Source organism: Myotis brandtii, unplaced genomic scaffold (genome assembly GCF_000412655.1).
Source record: "Myotis brandtii unplaced genomic scaffold, ASM41265v1 scaffold59, whole genome shotgun sequence".
NCBI lineage: Eukaryota > Metazoa > Chordata > Mammalia > Chiroptera > Vespertilionidae > Myotis > Myotis brandtii.
This window is the reverse complement of record NW_005370223.1, coordinates 3,293,900-3,309,688: the sequence shown is the minus strand read 5'-3', so window position 1 is coordinate 3,309,688 and position 15,789 is coordinate 3,293,900. Positions and strand designations below refer to the sequence as shown.

General features: G+C 45.9%; 1 long non-coding RNA gene across 1 annotated transcript in view; it reads left to right on the top strand.

Moving 5' to 3' along the window:
- Nucleotides 1-2,281: 2,281 nt before the first annotated feature.
- LOC106728327 overlaps nt 2,282-15,789 on the top strand; it is a 26,614-nt gene continuing 13,106 nt past the window's right edge. Inside the window, exons 1-2 of the long non-coding RNA XR_001364627.1 lie at nt 2,282-2,801; nt 14,948-15,135. This is a non-coding gene — a long non-coding RNA (uncharacterized LOC106728327). The remainder of the gene's footprint in view (nt 2,802-14,947; nt 15,136-15,789) is intronic.

The following is a 15,789-nucleotide window of genomic DNA, read 5'->3' as shown; positions in this document are numbered from 1 at the left end:
TTAGCTCAGGAAAGCTGTCAGAGGAAAGGCCGCCCCCGCCCCCCCAGGCTGTCCCTCCCCTCTTCTAGGGCTTCGGTAACTCCGTGTGGGGTCTCCTACCTTGGTCCCACCCTGTGTCCCTCAGGAAGGGTGTTCTCGACAGATGAGATGCTGAGAGGCAGGTAAGAATGGGAAGAGGTGGGGGGAAGAAGCAAGTCGACAGAAGCCCAGGTGGTCAGCAACGTGACTTTAAATTTTCCGTGAAATCTTCTACTCACTCAGATGCCTGGTGTGAGTGACTCCTGCCGTGGGAACTGCAATCGGGGCCGGACTCGGTGTAAGAGTTCATGGGAGGCAGGGCAGAGGCAGTGTGCGAGGTCACGGTCCACAGTGAGCACCCAGTCTTTTCCTCCAGGAATCAGCAGAAATCTCAAGAAGCCTCCTGAGCCCCAGGGGGCACAGAATTGCTCGAGCTTGAGCTGAGTTGTCCTGGTTATTGATCGCTGCACAGCAAACCATTCCAAACTCAGTGGCATAGAGCAACAATCATCTATTATTTTATCTCACAGTTCCGGGTGCTGACTGGACTCAGCCGGGGGGCTCTCGCCTGGGGTCCTTCCTATGGGTGCAGGCAGAGGGCCTTGCAGCTGGAGTCCTTGTGAAGGCTTCCCCATCCAGGTGTCTGGGGCCTGGGCTGGAGAGGCTGGGCATAGGCTTGGTCATTCCCTTTCACCTGGGGCTCCTCGAGAATTCCTCTCCGTCTTGCTGTGGTCTCTCCGCCTGGTGCCTCTAGCCGGGTGTCTGCAGAGAGGCCAGACTTCTTCCGTGGCTGCTCATGGCTCCAAAGTCATGTGTCCTGAGAGATGCGAGAGCCAGGTAGGAGAGGTATTGCCTTTCTGACCCAGCCTTGGAAGTCACAGTCACCTTACTGCATTCTATTGGTCAAAGCAGTCGAAAGACCCGTGCGGATACAAGGAAAGTAAGCAGATTCCCTCTCTCTCTCTCTCTCTCTCTCTCTCTCTCTCTCTCTCCCTTAAATCCTCACCTGAGGATTTACTTCTAATTGATTCTAGAGAGAGAGGAAGGAAAAGGGAGAGAGAGAGAGAAACATTGATGTGAGACAGAAGCATAAATCTGTTGCCTTATGCATGTGTCCTGACTGGGAGTCGAACCCACAACCCTTCAGTGCACAGACGACGCTCAACCAACTGAGCCACTCTGGCCAGGGCACAGTCTCCACCACAAAGTTTTGGAGTGAGCACGTGGGATTGAAAAGGTCATTGGAGCCATTTTGGAAAGTACAATCTGCCACGAGACATTTCCCAGATGTTGAGGGGCAGGATGGTCTCCAGCTGATATCTGAGTTACAATCAGGAAAAAACAAAACGATGTGTTCTTTTTTCTCTCTCTCTTTAGAGGCAAAATATTACCAGAAGGAGATTTCCAATTAAATCTAAGATTATTTGGAAGAACATGGATGATGAAGAGGGACTATCAGTGTAGCAGATTTACTGGAATTGGCTGTGAAAATCATAATGAAAATGAACAAGCCAGAAAGAAAAATATCACTCTCTTGTTCAAAACCCTTTCTGGATGGAGCTAGCGGTGCTGGAAATCGCACGGGAAAAGCCTGGAAGAGGGCCCGGGGGTCAGAAGGGTCAGGCTTGGCTGTTGGCAGGGAGCGCGTGGATGAGCACGAGGGATATTGCTGAGATGAAATGTGCAGGACAGAGCCCGGGCGGGTGCCGGGAGGGAGGAGATGAGGGAGAGCTCAGCGCAGCAGGCACCTGCTGCTTCTACGCGTGGGTTCCCCTGGTGGGAACATCTGGGAGTATGGCCTTGGGAGTCCCCCTCAGGGGCTCCAGCAAGTGAGTCAAGTGCTTGTGGGACTCAACCTCCTTTCATCGCTGGAGTCCCTGGACTCCGACCCCAGTGACCATCTCTTTCAAGTGAGGGCCCTTCACGGCAGGGAAATCACCCCCTCTCCTGTGCTCTCTCGCTGACTCTTTATTCTGAATCTCTGTAGTCTGACCTGGAATCTCTGACCTTGGACCTGGAGGAGCCTCAGGGCCATTCAGATTGGAAAGCAGCCCTCTCTCGCCTGCGGATCGGATCGTCTGGGTGGCCATCAGCTCTCATGTGAAGAGTCTTAGGTTTGCATTTGGACTCAGGGGGAAAGACGGCCTCGATCCATTGGCAGTGGGAGGTGGAGTGGTGATATAAGTTTGGAAACCGTTTCTTGGCTGTTTTAAGTTTGGACAGCAGATTCCTCTCAAAGCAGTTGGCCATCTACCTTTTCCTCCTGGATGATCAGGGCCTCCAGTACCCATCCCTCCCTGCCTTCAGAAAACCACACCCGCACTCCTGCACCCCCATTTTCTTACAGGTCTCCGCTGAGACATTTTGGTTCTGAATTCTCTCTAAATTAGTTGTGCCCTTGATCTTTTCTAAACCGGGAGAATGTAACTCTTGAAAAGACCTTAGAGATCATCTAATTCTACCTCCTCCTTTTACAAGTGAGGAAACTGATGCCTCAACGGGAGAAAGGAGACGTGCCAGCCAGCCTCCCCACCAGCACCTCAACCAGAGTCTGCAAAGGGGCCTGCTTGGGGCCTAGGGGAAGCCTTTCCCCAACGCCAACCTCCCCACCCGGCCCCCTTTCCTGCAGCTGCCAGGCCATGGCGAGGATCGTGCCAACGAGTGTCAACCAGGAAAATGTCTTCTTTCTTGAAAAACATTGTGGATCAGCAGGCAGGCCCCCCAAGACCCCAGCAACGCCGTTTGCTCAAAGCCTGACATACAGTAACCCAGAAACATATGTGGTGAGCAATAACAGTCATAAATTTTATGAGATTATGTGTTCCTAATGTGAGATTTCAGGCTGATCTGTTTGTTGAGCGATGCCAAGCTTCAGCATGATTCAATCAAGTTGTGCTTAATCTTCCCTTATTTACTCTGGGTGAGGGTGAGTCACACAGTGTGTCTCTAGTCCAGTCTGCTGAACTAATTTACCCCAAAGATCCTGATGAACTGGTGATTTGTTTTCTCTCAATGTCCAGAGTTTATTTACTTATATCATTCGATGGAATCTGAATCATATGCAATGACTCTCTGCGGCCATGCTGAGGACCAAGTCCTCTCGGGAAAAAATCACTAGGAGCAGAGAGGACCTTGGAGGTGGTCACGGCTTTCTTGTTGGTCCCAGCCATGTCTTGCCAAATGTTTTGTCACCTGTCTAGTAACTCACTGATTTAACCCCATGGTCTTTTTATCACAGAAAAGAGCATTTTGGCCACTGCCTCGTGTCCCTGGCCCTGGGCCACGTGGATCAGGAATGAAGGGGGCATACCGCCATCTCATGCAAAGATGTGAAAGCCTGGACAATGTGCCCGTGGCCGGGAATGACTCTAGTTGCCAAGCATCTCCATCTCGCAGGGTCCAATTTTTTGCAGCCTCTGGGGAGATGGGAACATGCAGATGGAATTTGGGGGCCGTGTCCTTCATGCTTTATTCTCAGCGCTCCACCGAGGTGTCACGTCCCCTTGTATGGAGAACAGGGAGGACAGTCTGTAGGCGCCACTGATGGTTTGGGGAGCTCCTGGCTTCCATGGGTCGGGAGAAACATGGGGTATGGGCCTTCCAGGCTTGAGGCTTGAAGAAAAGCATTTCCCTTGATGTCCACTTTGATCAGGGTGCCAACCACCTGGTTTTACTGGGGACTGAGGGGGTTCCCAGGGTGTGAGACTTTCAATGCCCAAACCAGAAAAGTTCTGGGCAAACTGGGACAAGTTGGTCACCCTAACTTTGGTGTCCCTTGACTTTATTAAGTCAGGCCTCATGATGTAGCCAGAGCTTTGGTTGGGATGCAGGGTGATTCTTGCCTTTCCCAGTGGCTGCTGCAGGGCCTCAGGCCTTGGGAGGACAGACTACCATTCACGCCCACCACTGTGAGAGTGAGAGTGTGGTCACAAGTCCTGCTCGGCTTCCCAGGATTTTACCCCAAGGATCACCCCAGGTAGGCAGTGCCCTTTCCCTCTGTGGAGGGGCGGCAGCAGGTTTCCCTGCCAGCTGTGGGCATTGCCAGGCTGGTAGCCCACCTGGCAGTAGAGAAGTCCACAGTCTGCATGGGAGACGTGGGAAAGACGTGTGACTCGGCTGAGGGCAGGGTCGGAGGCTGGATGTCAGCATTCCTGAAACGGATGGTCTGAAGCAGTTAAAAGTTAGCTTCAAGCTGGTAGCGAGCTCTGGATGGATCTTTGTGGGGGACAGAATTGTGGGGTTTTTTCTTTTTAGAGGTAAAAATCAGAACACTGTGGTGAGCCTTCCTTTGCTTGTAAGGGTAGCTCCCATACTCCATCACACCCTGATTAAGAATGTGGACTCAGGAGCCAGACTGCTGGGGTTAAGGTTCTGACTGTTGTTTAATTTCATCTCAGATAAGTAATATGACCTCTCTGGGCCTCCATTTCCTAATCTGTGAAATGGGCACACTGATAGGGTAGCTGTGAGGATTAAGTCAATTCACGTACACATTGATTTAGACTAGAGCCTGGCACATACTAATTATTCAGACAAATCTTGTGAAACTGGACTGAAATGGCTGCGTCAAACATACCTCGTCACCACGTACAGTAGTGAACAAAGTTGTCATTTTGTCATCAGAATTGCACACCAGTGGGAAGCTGTGCTCCAGGCACTGCGGTGGCTTGTCCCCTCTGCCAGCTGTTCTAACTGCATCCCACGACACCCCTTGTTCCCTTTTGCTGCCTAGTCACTGCCTGCCAGGCTGGTGTGGACACACAGAATTTCCTGCTTTGAGTGTGAAATGAAGGCCCAGGTTGACAGAGATCTCTGCAGAAAAGATCCCTGACCACTGGCCCACACACGTGAAATTCCAGGGTCTCAAAGGCCAAGGCCCTTCCAACAGAGGCCCCTCCTGCTCGGTCTCCTGCCTCCCATGCAGCAAGGCAGGCTCACCTCCTCCCCGAAGACAGCTCCAACCACACCCTTCACCCCGAGTCCAGGTACGACGCCCGCTCTAGGCTCCAGCAGAAGGAAACTTACACTTCACCCCATCTCCCAGTCACCACAACAAGCACCTGCAGGGACACAGCCTCCTTGGCTGCTTCTTAGGGCAACATGTTGAATTGCAGCCCCTGTACTATTTTGGATATAGCACTAGTTTCACTTAAAGTATCTTGCCAAATTAATCTTGAGCAAATCAATGTAATAGGGGATGTCTTTGAAAGCTTACCTTTGGCTTGAATTCTATAATCTATGTCTTTATTAATAGACCACCCTTTCCTAAAATGGAATTGCTTAGAGTCTCTAGTTGAGTTTTTAGTGCCATTCTGGCATAAATTCAGCTTTCCCATCATGCCTTTGACAATGTTTCAAATTGATGTTTGGTAAATGTGTTTTTAATACACAATGCTTCGTTGAAGCTGAAAAGCAGTTGTATAGATCCTGGATGGTATAAATACTTCAGTGGTGTTAGAGAGATTTTTATTGCACCGTTCACTACCGAGATTAAAATATGCATGGTCAAGGGACAGAAAATGCCCAGGATTATTTCTTAGAATCCTCTGTTGCAATCTGTTGTGTTTTCTGTGCATATTTGCAGTATTGTGATATCTGTGTGGCCCCTCATATGATTTTTTTTCTTGATTGTTTTTGTAAGTGGTCTCTTAACACTGTTCGTAATCCTTCTCCAATTTTATCATCTGCTGTGGGGAGGGGGGAAATAGGGGGATCCCAAACATGTTTATATGTAGAAACATTTGCATTTTAGGAATCTACAAGTCTAACAAAAATTATCTATTCAGTTATACTCACCAGGGGTTGTGTCTGAAAACAACATCACATTTTGTAGCCAAAATAATGAGTAATATTTAGCTTTTCTTACCTTATTAAGACTGATTTAATTCCTTGCATCTGCTACAATTTTAATGGTTTAGTTTTGTATTTCACCCCTTAAATAGGTGCAATATTATTTGGTGTCAATATTTACATTATGCATAAGTGTTCTGCCATAATATTTCAAATTTTGCTCTGACTTCTGCCAAATGGATAAAATTCCCATTATCATGTTCATGCTCATAGAGTTTCTTGGATGCTCCTCTGAACACTAGGCCTTGCTTGCCAAAAATTAAACCATGCATAATTTGCATTTGACAACAGCACAACAATTTTTCTCACTTTTGTAATTTATTTGCAGCATCAATGGTTTTTTCTTTTAGTTGGATGTTTACATTTTCAGTTTTTCATTACTATTGTCAGACTAGGTCAGGGAATGTTTTGGGAACAAGCAATGCTCCGGGGGCTGGACACAACCGAAGTTGACTTCACGTTTGTGCAACACCCAGGGCAGGCCTGGGTGTCTTCTGGGGCAGCTGCCCTCCATGTTGATCCAGGCAGAAAGAGAAGTAACCATCCTGCAGCTTTACCCTCTGGGACAGACGACCTCCTCAGTCAGCGTGGCTGGCAAGAATGATGGAGGGTCTTAGACCAACGATCAGATGCCTCAGCTCAGAAATGATAGGATCACTGCTGTTCGCCACCCATTGGCCAGACCTAGTCACATGGCTTCTCCTGACTGCAGGACAGCAGCATGGTTGTTGCTGTGCACTTGATTTTATTTGTGTTTGCAAAGAATATGTGATAAATAGTGCCAGACTTTGCACCCATTTCTCATGTTTCATTGTTAATTATCCCCAAAGACAAAAATAATACAAGCATGGCCTAGGGATGCTTTTCACTCTTTGAAAGAATTCATGTGTAATAAATTTATGAAAACTTCCTATTTCTAGTGTCTTTTGGGAAGTTAAAATTTCTTATTTGAGGTAAAAAAAAATTCAGCAAGCATATCCTCATATGTAATATTCAAATTATGCATGTGGCCTCTCTGGCTCCAACCACATCAATTCTGTAAGCCCTCTAGTCCCTTTATATTTCTCCTAATATTTCTGGGAGTCCCTGGAGATAGTTTGAAGAGCACTTCTTAGGATGATCCCAGAGGCTCCTATTTGTTCTGCTCCTGCTCTGGCTACTCCTGTTACTGCTGGGTGCTCAGACAGCAGCAGTGTTCCCAAAGGCACACCTTGTACTGCTATTAACCGCCATACCCATTCATTCCTGCCTCAGTGTGCCAAAAACTAGCAATATTAATGGATAGAGCCTGAGCATACCAATAGCTAAGAAGGTGAGTGGATAGGGCCCTGAGTGGGCCAAAAGCTAGCAAGATAATTGGATAGAAAAAAAGCCCTTCCCTCTCTATCCCTATAAGAACAGCCAGGCTTGAGCAAGAAAGGGAGATGGTCTTTGAGACAAGAGTCTGCTATTCTCCCAGGTGATGTGGCTCCTGAATAAACCTCTTTCCTTTTGCACCGGCACCTGCCTCATGAGTTTGGTTTCTGTTGTGGCAGGTCGACGAACTCTGTGGGTTTTTTGGTTCAGATACATGGTTAGCTAGTACCCCAAAATCCAGTGGCCTAAAACAATAAGAATTTCTTTTGCTCATGAGTCTATATGTTGACAATTTAGTCTGGAATTAAATGAGCAATCCTTCTGGTCTTGGCTGGGCTTTCTTTTGTGTCTGTGGCCAGCTATGTATCCACTTGGCTGATCTTGAATGGGCTCTTTCACATGCCCAGGGGTTCGATTGAAATGACTGTGCTGCCTAAATTTTGTTCACATGGTCTGTTATCCCCCAGTGGGCTAGCTCAAGCTTGTTCGCGTAAATGAGGCAGAAGACCCAAGAGAAAGAGAAGAAGTGTATAAAGCCTCTTAAGTCCTAGGCTCAAACTGGCAAATGTCTCTTACATTAGACTGTATTGGCCAAAGAACGTTACAGGATGAGCCCAGAATCAAGAAGATAGGAAATAGACTCCATCTCTCGGGGGGAGGAGCTACAAAATCATGTTGCAAAAGGTATGCATACAGGGAGGAGTAAAGACTGGTGCCATCTTTGTAACACTGCACAACCTACTCTCAGAATTGAGGTGGAATCCCTGGGGATTGTGCTAGAGGACATCTGAATGACAGAACAGACTCACTCAGAATCACCTCTGCAGTACTAGAGAATGAGATGATAGTGAATCCTGCATGTTCAGTCCCTGATCATCCCTCAGGGCTAACACCATCCATATCCTTCCTGTAATTAACTATGTAAGCCCATTAATTTATTTTTGCTCAAGCTACATTGAGTTGGGTTTCTGTCACTGCAAAAAAAGTTCTGAGCAATACAGTTTACTTGAAGCTTCTGTCATCAGCAGCAGCAAATACATTCTTATATAAAAACATTGTGCTAGGATCTGTGGTAGAGAGAAGAATGGATAAATGAGACAGAATCACTATCTAGTTGGGAAGACAGATATATGCAGAAATGACATTTCAAAGTACTGAGTGAGATAATTTGGTCTATGAGAAGAAGAGGGGAAAATTGCCGTGGGCTGAAGTAGTTAGAAAAGATTTCATGGAGAAGGGGAAAATTGGCTGAGGGTAGAAGGAAGGGTGAAACATCCATAAGCAGACAAGAGACAGTAGAATATTCTGGATAGAGGAAAATTACATAAACAAAGGCCAACACTCAAGTATGTGTGAAGGAATCATTTAGGTTAGTCAAGGGAGATGGCTTATATGGTTTATAAAGTGCTCTCAAATTATATCATAATTTCACACTAATCCAGTATATTATGATGTATCCATTTCACAGATGGTTCTGAGCCATTCAATGGCTTCCTCAAGTACACATAGCCTAGCAAATGGCAGTAAATGCCAGGTCAGAGAGTGAATTTATATCCTAACAGCAAAAGGCATCAACTAATATCGGAGAACCATTTCCTAATGTTGTCAAATAGTAAATTTTTCCTTCTTTTATTTTTTTTCCCTTCCTTTATTTTTTATTGAATTCGTTGGGGTGACATTGGTTAATGAAATTATGTAGGTTTCAAATGTACAATTGTATAATCCATCGTCTGTATATTTTATGTGTTTACCACCCCAAGTCAAGTAGTTGGTAAATGTTTTTGTCTTTTAATTTTTTTATGTATTTGAATCAAGATTCAATCACTAGTCAAACAAGGTTCACAAATTGAATTTAGTATATATATATGTATTAGCTATTTAAAATGAAATCTGAATGTGAATTTCTTATTGTGACCTAAAAGTTAGTCTTGACAAGCAAAATCTAAAAATCCATCTAGTTAAAGAGAAAAAACTTTTATAGGTTTTCTTCCCTCTTATTTTTTAATTTGCAATTTTTTGCAACATTCTGGATTTTGCAGAGTTCATCGCAATGATGTCAATTAACATGCTATTTTGTCCCCTTTATATCTTAAAAACTGTGATCAGATCTGTATTGAGGCTTGATTAGATTTTGGTTCAATTTTGGAGAAAAGTGGTGTTGTGTGCTTCCAAGTGCATCATAACAAGAGACATACAATGTTTGGTCATCTTTCTTTTTGTCATCTGAAGATTGATCATTGGGTTCAGGTATTATCAGCCTGATTCATTCATTATAAAGTTTCATCTAATGGTTTTAGCAGCCATTGATATGGAGAGAGTATATTGGGATGGCAGGCATTGATATGGAGAGAGTATATCGGGATAGCAGCCATTGATATTGCTTAGTCCCAATATAACATTGGAAGCTACAAAATGGTGATATTCTGATTCTATAACTTCATTTATAGACTAGAATTCTTCTATAAGGATCTTTCCCACATCAATTATTTAGCAACCTGAGAAGGTGGAATAAACGTTTAATTCTTTATAAATTGTTGGAATTATGAGTTAGTTCCCTACCATACTCCAAAGGCAACCAATTCGTTTATTATTATGAACCCATGCATTTTAATATCTGAATATGTTTCAATCCTTTGCAATCACTATTCATTTTGATGCTCAGATTGTCCCATCTTTGGTCAGTGAGAGCCTCTTCCGGTTGGCTTCTGGGTCCTTTTTGCATGATCTCAACAATCTTTGAAATATTCCTTGCTTTGCAGGTTCATCTTATACATTTCCTGTTCCAGACATGAAATCAGCCATTTCACAAAGAGCTCTGATTCCTTCTAGTGGAAAATTGTATTTAGAGGCAACAATCTGGGCCCTAGGGGTGCTCATTACTTCTAGGTAGCTTATTGTCTCCAGGTCTTTTCAGCACACAGAGAAGGGAAATAAGTACTTTTTTTTCTTTTAAAGAGGCAATATATCCTGGATTTGCACTGAGATTTCCAATTCAAATTTAAAACCACGTGGTTTTTACTTAACTAATTTTATATTTATATCTCTCTTCTCTTATTATAAAAATCTTGAATCCTAAAGTGACTTATTTGCTTTATCTTATTATACTTATATTTCAGAATAATAGTAGAAATATTATTAACAATACAATTACTGAAAAATAATTTGCTATTCCTATTCAGGGTTTTAAAAAAATTGTTAGGCTATATCTCACTAGAGTTGTAAAATCAAATTAGTGTGTTGTAAGGTCATTTGAGTAATTATTCCCTATGTAATTAAGTCACCAAAGTGATACACAAGCTTAATTGTTTTATTTACTTTCAATTTTTAAGCACTGCATTTTCCTATATGATTTTGTTTCATAATAATGTAACATCGTTCCATTGTTCCAGGGTAAAAATCTATAAAACAAGGGGCATTCGGAAAAGTCTTGCTTTTATCCCTGTCTTCTCCATTTTATTTCCACTCTAACTATTTTAATTTTTTTTATCTTGCATTTAAAAAATATAAGTGCTGCATGTGTATATAAATCTCCCCTTTCTCAGATAAAAGGTAACATACTATGCATAGTATTTTGTACCTTTCCCCCCACTTATTAATATGGTCTAGAGAGGTCACCCCACAGTAGAATGTAGAACTATTTCTCATTTCTTTTTAAAGCTGCATGGTAATCTATTGTGTATTTTAATAATAATAAGCTCAATCATTTACTTAACCAGCCCCCTACTGATAGGCTTTTGCGTTGATTCCAATTCTTTGCTAATATGAATAGTGCTTCAGTTAATTGCCTTACGCACACATCCCTTCATACTTTTGCCAATGTATTCGTGGTAGAGATTCTTCTAAGTGGGATAGGTTGTTCAAAGGGCAAATGCGTATGTAGCTAGCGTTGCTAGATGTTGCCAAATTCCTTTCCATAGGGGTGTGCCGTTTTGTGTATCCAATTACAATTTATTGAGTGCTTGCTTCTTCACAACCTCCCTCACAGAGTATCTAGTCAACCTTTTGGAATTTCGCTTGAAAAATGGCATCTCAGTGCAATGTTATTTTATATCTTTCTTAGTATTAAACCCCATTCAAGGTTTTTAATCCCCTAACACACCTGGTTTACTGTAGTATTCAATAATCATTCTTATGAAGTGGTATTTTAGGGAGATTAAAGCTAGCTGCAGAATACAGAATAGTTTGGAATATGCAGAGAATGGAACACATGAATTTCAGGACACAAGCTCAAATCATCAGAAATACAGCTTCGTTTTTCTGTGATTCTTATTGTACATTTTTCTACAATTCAATTGTTCTCTGGTTGGGGAGGGGCATAGCTTTAATCATCTCTGTCAGTTCAGGCTCTGCCCATCCCCCACCTTGAGATTGTTTCTGAATTCCAGGGTCATGGGTGTGGCCGCAATGGTGGGCGAAGGGGGGGGCGGGGAGAGTTGGGGGATGCTGGGAATGGGAGCCAGGTTCTTGGTCATCACTTGCCTCCCCGAGCACCTGCTGAGATACCCTCCTCCTGGGAGGTCCTCATTGAGTCAAGGACATTGCAGCTGTGGTTGGCCTCCTTGCCTTCATCTAAGAAGGCCTTTTCCCCTTGGCCCTCAGGAAATCTGGCTGCTCTCCCACACCTACTGGTGGCCAAGGAGACGCTGGGAGAACACTTTGAGGTCTTATCTCCCCAACACCCTATGCCGTCATTTCTATTCCTCGGCACCTGGCCTGTGCTGGGCTTCCTCCTGGCTAATGAGACATGTTTCCTCTGCTCTGAAATGACCCCAAATCTCTGTAGGGCCCGGCCTGGGTGTGGGAGAAAGGCAGTGTTTCTTCTCAGGAACCCACCACTTTCTCCACACGTTCCCCAGCGCCTCCTAGGGGCATCCTGGGGAAGAAGAGTGGCGAGAGAACCTTCTCTAACAGGTCACTGGCTTTTATGTGTCTGTTTTTTTAATCCTCACCCGAGGATATTTTTCCCATTGACTTTTTTTAGAGAGAGGGGCAGGGAGAGAGAGGAGGAAGAGGAAGGAGAGCTAGAGAGAAAGAGAGAGATTGGTTGCCTCCCACATGTGCCCCGACAGGGGCTGAGGACCAACCTGCAACTGAAGTACGTGCCCTGGGCTGAGAATTGAACCTGTGACCCTTGGGTCCACAGAGCCAAACCAGCCAGGGCTGATGGATGAGGGAGGGAAGGAGTAAAGATTCGGGAAGGAGGCTGGAATTTGGAGCTGCTCAAGGAGAAGAATGATAGTCCAAGTGACTGAGGGAGGCCAGCTGGAGGGTGGGCACGCTGATTCTGGGAGAAAGATAGTGAACTTGGCTTTCGGCTTGGGTGAGGTGTAGAAGTGACAGTCAAATCCATAAGGGGCTGAGAGTTCTTCTTCCTGGAGGAAGATGAGACAGAGAGAAAGTTGCTGAGGCCCAGGTCTTGGAACGCTTACACAGGTAGGAGAAAGGGAGAGAAGGAGGGCAGCTCAGAGAAGCCTGGCCTTTGTAGGGTCCAGCGCTGTGTAGACACTCCTTCCTCCCAGGATGCGGTCTCACCATAGACGCGAAGGACTCATTTCAGTGTCTGGTAAATATACCGGCCTGGTCTATACGTGCATCTGCCAGCAGGCAGCACCGGACCTGCGCCATTTAAAGTTATGCATTAGGGATATTTGTACCTTTCTCCCCTGCAAATACAATTGTTCCCAGAATAGGGCTGGTTTACTTTCCATTGAATGTGACAAGCATTAAATGCACAATGAGCACAGTGAGACGTAACTGTGTGGAACAAAAGTGGCAAACTGCTGGCTCCTGGGCTGCCTCTGACCCAGGGACTTCTAGTGTTCCGTCTGCAGAGGGTTTGTTTCGCTTTATTTTTAATGAGTCGTCAGAATTTAAAAATCAGGGTGTTTCACCTAAAACAGCGGTTCTCAACCTGTGGGTCGCGACCCCTTTGGGGGTCGAACGACCCTTTCACAGGGGTCGCCTATGAGCATCCTGCATATCAGATATTTACATTATGATTCATAACAGTAGCAAAATTACAGTTATGAAGTAGCAACGAAAATAATTTTATGGTTGGGTCACAACATGAGGAACTGCATTTAAAGGGCCAGAAGGTTGAGAACCACTGACCTAAAATGTGGATTTCCAGCCCCCAGTGGCCTGCATTTCCATGTGGCACAATTAGCGAGAGGGGTGGGCCCCTGCTCCCTCAGCCAGGCACACACCTCCTGTCTTACTGTTGATCCCTTGAGCTCCTTGTCTCTCAGTTATACTTCCGGTCCGACACCCCTGGCCCGGGCTTTAGTAATAAACAGATGCAGTCTTAACTCTGATAGGGCCACCTACTGATAACCTTGGGCAAGTTACTTTATCCTTGGAAGCTTCAGTCTCCCCATCTGTATCTTCTTTTTTATTTTTATTTTAAAATATATTTTATTGATTTTTTACAGAGAGGAAGGGAGAGGGATAGAGAGTTAGAAACATCGATGAGAGAGAAACATCGATCAGCTGCCTCCTGCACACTCCCTACTGGGGATGTGCCCGCAACCATGGTACATGCCTTTGACCGGAATCGAACGTGGGACCTTTCAGTCTGCAGGCCGATGCTCTATCCACTGAGCCAAACCAGCCAGGGCTGTATCTTCTTTTTTAAAAATACACATATATATTTTATTGATTTCAGAAAGGAAGGGCGAAGGAGAGATAGAAACAATGATGAGAGAAAAATCATTGATCGGCTGTCTCCTGTATGCCCCACACTGGGAACCAACCCCACATCCCAGGCATGTGTCCTGACTGGGAATTGAACCAGTTCATAGGTCGACACTCAACCACTGAGCCACACCGGCCGGGCCCCATCTGTATATCCTTGATAATAATGGTGCCTCGTTCCTACCTCCCAGAGTGAGGAGCATATAGATAATGCATATGTAGCAGAGGCAGAAGGTGCCCGAAAAAGGGAAGAGCCCGAGAAGGGAGGTTAGGAACAGGCAGAGCCCCTCAGGCTGTGGGATAGGGGAGCCTCCCGAGAGGAGTGAGCCGTGGGGCCTGGATTTCTTTCTTCTTCCCTGGGAGGCAGGCAGCCCAGCTGGGACTGCATGACTTTGAAACCCTGCCATGCAGGACGGAGCCCAAGCCCCTGGAAGGCTGGCCCCCACCCTCTGGGCTGTGATTCCAGGAACCGGGCCCTATCAGTTGGGCCCAGTTTCAGGAGTCGAGTTTCTTGCCATTTCTCCTCAGTCATGTGGCCGCTGGAGTGGACAAAGTGGGCGGGAATGTGATTAGCTGTCAGGCCGCCTTCCAGGCAGGAAGAGCGGACCATGTCTCCGAGGGAAAATGGTTAGAGTACGGATGAGAATGTGGGTGTCCTGGGTGAACTGGGCAGTCCCCCCTCAGTGAGCGGCCTGGGCAGGTTTTGCAGGTCAGAGTCCCCGATCAGACCCCTCCCCGAGTCTTAGAAACACTGACCCCTCCGGAGAAGGCTTGCTCTGGGTGGAGGAGGCAGCCTGAACTTGGAGGCCTTTTGCTCCCACCACCCTGGCCTGGCACCCACGAGTCTGCCTTCCCTGCCTTCTGGAGCCTGGGCTGGGAAGGCGGTGTGCGTTTTAGACAGAATGCTATGCACACTGACATAATGCTGATCGCTGCTCATCACCAGACGTCAAAATCGTGTGCATTTATATGCAACAGCTTTCAAGGAATCCCAAGAACGAACATACTGAGCCCCATGTTCATTTTCCAGCCAGGCTTCCGAGGCAGGAAGAAGCAGATCTGCCACCGACAGGCCCAGAGGCACAGCGAGGCCAAGCACGCTGCTCAGAGCCACACAGACAGTCACGATGGGAACCGGTCCCAACCCAGTTCTCCTGACCGCAGTCTGCACTCCAACCTCTCCCTTTCCCAGGCCCCCACCTTCATTTCTTTGTAAAGGTAAGTGAGGCACCCACTTGGGCACGAAATTTAAGGGGAAGGGGGAAGCAAAAAATTCAACACTGAAGGAAAATAATATTCGAATGTAATATATGTTTTAAGTAAACATGAATGCAAAAAGTCTATGAAGTACAAATCATCAAACTTTTAAATCAAGGCAAGATCCAACCCTGCATGTGCACGATTCACCTCGCTTGCCTGTCCTGGTCCCAGCCCTGCCTGAGCACAGGGAGCCCAGAGCCTGGGTGGGCCGCGGGGACTGGGCTTCGGTGCAGACAGAGAGGGAGCCCATTCCGCTGCTTACCCGCTGGGTGACTTTAGGGTAAGTGACTGCAACTCTTTGAGCTTCCATGTCCTCATTTGCAAAATGGGGTCAATTAGTAGGGTTCTCAAGAGACATAGAACCAATGGGAGGGGGATTATAAATATCCTCCATATACCTAGTATAAGGTATATATATATACCTAGTATAAGGTATATATATGTGCACCGGGCCTCTAATATATAAAATTTGTGCACTCGGGGGAGTCCCTCAGCCTGGCCTGTGCCCTCTTGCAGTCTGGGACCCCTCGGGGGATGACCACCTGCTGGCTTAGGCCCGCTCCCTGGGGGATTGGGCCTAAGATGGCAATCAGACATCCCTCTGGCAGCCCG